The sequence below is a fragment of the Theobroma umbraticum genome, unplaced genomic scaffold (genome assembly GCF_002168275.2).
Source record: "Theobroma umbraticum cultivar Fairchild unplaced genomic scaffold, ASM216827v3 scaffold_146.0, whole genome shotgun sequence".
Lineage (NCBI taxonomy): Eukaryota > Viridiplantae > Streptophyta > Magnoliopsida > Malvales > Malvaceae > Theobroma > Theobroma umbraticum.
In genome coordinates, this window is record NW_018397265.1 from 1,970,232 (window position 1) to 1,976,546 (window position 6,315).

The window sequence follows — 6,315 nt, forward strand, 5'->3', positions numbered from 1 at the left end:
AAATAGGCTCCAAATAACCTAATTTTTGAAATCCCGTTAACTTTCCTTATTTTTTGGAAAGTCGCCTAGCACGCGGTGCCATTTCTCCAGCGCTGTAGCACTAAGATCTCTAGAAATTTGTATGTGTGCTTCCTTTCATCAATGCTGCAGCCTTGTTCTCCTAGTGCTATGGCAGTCTATCAATTTCAAACGTGAGTTTCACCATGATATGTTAGGAACTGGGTAAATTAATAAACATAAAAGTTTTATCCCTGTCTCTTAACTTTTCAATGGATTAAGAATCACATCAATTAGACTTCTGGATTGAAAATTTGCTCCAAATACCGCATCATGTTCAATCCTTACGTACTACTGCAGTGGTCCAACTTTAACAAATATTTTGACCATGACCCAATCAGAATTTGGATGAATTGATAAAAATCAACGTTGTAGCTTTTCTTCTTAGAATTCTAGTGGTATGAGAATCACCTCATTTGAAATTGTTTAGAGAGAGATATGGTCAAAATACTAAAACATATACGAATGAAGTAATCGCCATACTTGCACTGATTTTCATCAAATGAGTATTTTAATGAATCTAAAAATTGTTACAACCATATTAATAAACAGTCATTTTATTGTGTTAAGGTTGTAGTGTCCAGATTACTTTCAATAAAACGAATGTGATTCATTTCAAGGGAATGATGAGTCTTAAATCATCGAATGGTTGATTTGAGTAATGATACTATAACAGAATTGGAATCATGTAAAAAATCAAATTTAAGTTTAACTGTTACTTAATCATGATATCACACTTATACATTTGCTTAAGTAGAACGAAATCCTGTGATATGGACTCGTGTTTAATCTCTTATAATCTTTGATATACTATAAGCATGATCATCATAAGCATTGATCTAGACTCTGTATGTTTGGATTATAATCGAGATAAACATTGGGGAACATATATTTAAATAATAGAGTCATAACATTAAGGTCACTTCTAGTGATTTTAGGAAGATTGGTGAATAATCTGAGCATAATGGATTGATGAATTAGCTATTCATCACATTTGGATACTCAAAAGATTAGATCTAGAGTATTGAATCACTAATGGATGAAATTTGAACTAAAAACAAAATGGATATAAAAGTAAAATAGTAATTCACTTTTTATCATTGGATGGTTATGAAGGTTCAACATATAAGGTTTGTAATTAGACAACTAATAAATACAAGTATTGAATTATTTCTTGCAATTAAGTTAATCCAAGAGTGCAGCCATGAATCATGTGGAGTGATTTCATGGTTAATAAACTTGAATTATTTTTAATGAGATTATTGAATAATTCTAAGTTTATTAGAGCCTGAATATCTATGTCCAAATAGATTCTCCACTTAGCTTTATAGAATTTAACTTGTTTAAGTTGGAATAAATATTTTATTTGATTAATTAAATGTGTACAAAAATGATAGCTTTAATAGTTTGCCTTATTAGACAAGAAAACATGTTATGTCTTAATTTAGATAAAAAAACTATGCTGTCTTATTTAAGACAAGAAAATATGTTTGTCTTAATTTAAAACAAGAAAAATATTTTGTCTTAATCTAGACAAGAAATATATTTGTCTCAATTTAGACAAGATAAAATAGTTTAATTAAAGACAAGGTTGTCTTAAATTAAGATATGCTAGAAGGATTCTTAAAAATGAATCTAGACATCCATGTTGATAGAAGAAGACTCCATGTTTGACTATCACTCTTTTATTTATTATTAATTTTAAATAAAGATGGATATAATAAAATAAAAGTTATTATTCAACAAAGAATTTTATTTTATCAAGAACTTTAAATGATAATTAAAAATAAATTATTTATTCTTTAATTTTAATTTTGATAATTATAGAGCATGTTTGTGCTTCAAAAACTCTAAATGGATGGTTAAGATTGATTCAAAGGTATTTGATATTGATTAAACTTTGAGCACGAGTTTTAATAAAAAGAGAAGAGATTGGAAGAAAAGAAATGTATGTACTTTTCTTGAAAAGTTTAGCTTATCACTTCCCTTGTCCCCCTAATTTGCTGTACCTTTTTTCCTTCTCCCATTCTAGGCTGAATTTTTGAAAAGAAAATAGTAACTAATTTTTAGAAAGAAAAGAGAGACAAAATCGATTGCCATCATGTAGTTTAGCATTCAAGCTTGTCTGCTCAAGGTTCAAGTTAAAAGCATTCTTGAAGAGTATTTATAAACTTGTTTGGTCAAAAAATCAATCGTTGTGTGGTGGTGTCCAAAAAATAAGAATATAAAAAAGTACTGTTTTTCCTTTTTTCTCTACTTATGGATTCTTATTTTTAAGATATAATAATGTTACTTACAATAAGAATGATGTGATTACCACTGTGTAATTAGATTGCTTACTTCTTTATAAAGAAAATTTTGAAAATCCATGCTTTACACATCACATCAATCCACTTAGATCCAACTCCAACATAAGGCTCTACGCAAAAAATAAAAAAAATATAAAACCATTCATATGTAGATTTCATTTTTCACTCTTTCTAGTCTCCAACTCGTCCCCAACGATCTCCAAACCATCCTTCAACTCTCAAGATCCCATTTAGCGATTCAACCCTTAAAACTTAATTCTAAGGTAAGATTTGGCATTTTAGTTTAATTTTTGTTATAACTAACTTTTGAATTTTGATATTTCCAGCCCATTTAATTTGTTTTGAGCTAGGATTTTGGGGGTTTTACTCTGCAAGGAGTTGTGAAGGTAAAGAAAATTAGGGGTTTCATTTTATAGATTGGGTTTGAATTTAAAAATTATTAGAGTTAAATGGAAGATATTCGAAAACTCAACTAGTTTCGAAATGGGTTTTGTTAGAAACTATGATACTTACTATAGGATTTATTGTGTAGGGTAATTATTAGAGCTCAAGATGGTAGAACGAGCCACGAGTTGATGACTTGAAGCTTAGAAGAAGTCATTTATCAAGGTGAGCAGATACAACTCTTCAAAGATCTTATACGGTAAAGTTGAGCATGATTTATCAACTTGGTTGTCTTGCATGAATTGGGTGTTATATTGGTTTTTGGTAAATTAAGTTCTATGAAATTGAATGTTTTCAATGAAGTTTTCAATCTACTATGGCAAGTAAATATCTCTACTCATATATTAGTTTTCAATAGGGGACAAGCCCTTCTAAATGCTTTCATTTATATCTTCTCGAAAGGACGTATGAAGCACTGTTTGGTGCACGGTTGTATAAATGCCTAAGTGGTTGATTTGATACCCACCCAAAATATGTGAAAGTGGTTGCTAGGAGTGCCTACTAAATAGAATGTGAGATTGGAATAGAGAAAGTTTCCACTATTGAGGATTATTCGTGGGAGCATAAATGGCACTATAAATTCGTTGGATGGTTAACTTGGGTGAAGTGTGAACATAGATGTGTGTGATTTTGTGTAAATTTCCTTGTATATGAATTGATCAAGCCCACTATGGGGTAAGAATTCACTTGTTATAAGCCCATCATGGAGGTGAAAATAACCACTAGACTATAACCCATCATGAGGGTAAGAGTACCATTGATAAGCCCACTGTCGAGTTAGAATACCACATTGGACAATGAATGCATATGTGTAAATGAGTTTATTATGATGTACTAACATGATTGATGATTGGATTATTGTTTTTTAGTGATTATGACTAGAATGGATGATATGGTCATTAATAAGTATGGTGACCTATCAGCACTTTTAATCTTAAGTGAGAGGTAAACACTGGTGGTCGGGTTGTATGTATAGTGCCTTTATGCTAGGAATGCATGGTTAGAGTGATCAACACAGAGAATAAATAAAATTAAATAATTGAACAATGCCTCTTACCTTGGTCGGCTTAGTGTTTTATGCAAAGTAAAAACAGAACAAAGATAATTTACCTGCCAATTGATATTGTAATCAAATGGCTCCTTTTTGGTGTCAAAAAATCGTGCATACTTCCAGCTTAAGATCCTAGCTAATCACTCGCTTGGCCTTTATGTTGCACATGCGATTGCATGGACACTTCTCTAAAGAGAAGCTTTCAACCACGAGCTTGTGCTAGCAAATGGCCAATTAGCTATCCTCTTTTCTTCTTTGATTTCCAGCCAGAATCAAAGAGAAGTCATCTTTTAATTTCTCTCAACGGGTGGCGGCATTCAAGCAAGCTATTGGTTTTTCTTTAAATTAATCGCTATCAAAAAGTGGTTATCATGCAACTTTTATATCTAGTGTTTTAGATTTATTAAAATTAAAAAATAAGCCCCTAATTAAACCTTTTATAATATGTTAACTAGTACCTAGTTAAACTATTATTAGGTTCCTAGTAGTAAAAACTAGTATTATGATTTTGTCTAACTTAACATCAATTCTCATTTACTCCATACCACAACCTTTTATGTATGATCCATTAGGTTCCAAACTGTTGGCAATGGAATTGAACTCATAATTATTAATTATTATTAATTAAATAATACTATTCAATTTAAATTAACTAATTCATTCCATAGATTAGATTGAATCTACCAGCTTATGGCCATATAATTGTAAAGAGCTAAAGGGATTCTTTAAAACCTTTCAATGTACAGTCTTACAGTGTAATTCATTCCTTCATCATATCTCCAGAGATGATAAGACTTGGTGCAATGTCTACTCTTAATGACTTCCATATTTGTTCTTACAGTTAGATCATTGGCTTTATAAAACTTATAAAACTCATTTCATAATCTCTTAATCACCTTAGCCAAGGATTGATTAAGCTAATATCAACTAAGAACTAATGAGATATTTTCCCTTGAATCACTTAGGGTGATGATTTTTTTCTGACACTTATTTGCCTATCTATGCTTCATACTTAAACCAACGTATCCATATTTTGCACCTTTGGTTAAGCACTCATAGGGATGAAATAAAAACATAGCATTCCACATATAAGACAATCTCGTGTCTCAGAGTCTAATGAGTAGTTACACAAGTGACTAAAAAGCATTGCATAGACATTACGAGTGAGAATACCAAATGCATTTCTCATATCAGGTTAAATTCAGTGACTTACTCATCCATGGCAAGCACCCACAAGCTAATTTCAAGTATCTCTATACTTTATCCTATGGGAGAGATTGCTTATTTCACAAATAGGACATAGCATTGTCAATTTAGGCATCATTGATGTGCCATCTCAATAATACATGATAAACACTTTTAGAACAATGCTTTGATGTGTAGGATCTCAATAATTGTATCCCAATACAATTCTTTAAGGCATATATAATTCTATGGACTTTGATCTACTTAAGTATAATAGTAATTAAATCATAAATTTATGGATAAGAACTACTTACAATATTATTGTGAATACAAAATGTCATATATCAATTTCTCAAAAATGTAATTACTATATATCACAGATTGACTTGCAAGGCCATACTAACAATTTACCTATGGTGTAGTTGGTACTTACGAAAGAAATCTCTTGTGTTCTCCATGCAAACACTTGTATTAGAACTATCACTATTTTAACAAATTGTGATTATCATAAATTTCACATGCATTGTGGAAAATGTTTGAAATGAGATACTTGAAATGAAATAATTATGTCAATGTTTATGAAACTTCATGTTTTTGCAAAGTATGATTTATAAAAAAACTCTCCCTTTAGCTTACCTCTTTTCATATCCATGACAGAGTATTTGTGAACACTCACTATTTTCCTTTATTTTTTTTTACAAATCAGTAACTCGTTTGGCTAGAGCCTTGTGGAATATAGCTCAGCTCATATGCAGTAAGTGTGGTAGTGCCTTCCTACCAACTTATCAATGCCATTTCACTTCATAGTGTGTTGAGTCTTAGTCTTATTACATATAAGTTAGTTGGTTAGTAGGAATAGATAAGAATAGAATAAAATACTATCATGTGGGAATAGAATAGAATAATTATTATGTTAGTTTGGGTACGATAAATGAAATAGTCAAGAATAGTATTATGACTTGCTTGTAGTGTTTGGTAGGTAACATATAACTTTGAGATAAGAAAGGAATAGAGTATAAATAGACAAAATACAGTTTATTATATATTGATTATTTATTTTTCTTATATTAGTTTTTAATAGCAATAATTATAATTTATTTAAAATATTATAATGATAATTTAAATATTAATATTTTATTTATATTTTAATCATTAATATTTTAAATATTAATATTTATTTATAATTTAAATATTATTATGATTATTTATTTTTATTTGTATTTTAAATATTAATTTTTATACTTTATTAAAATATTCATAATTTATAAT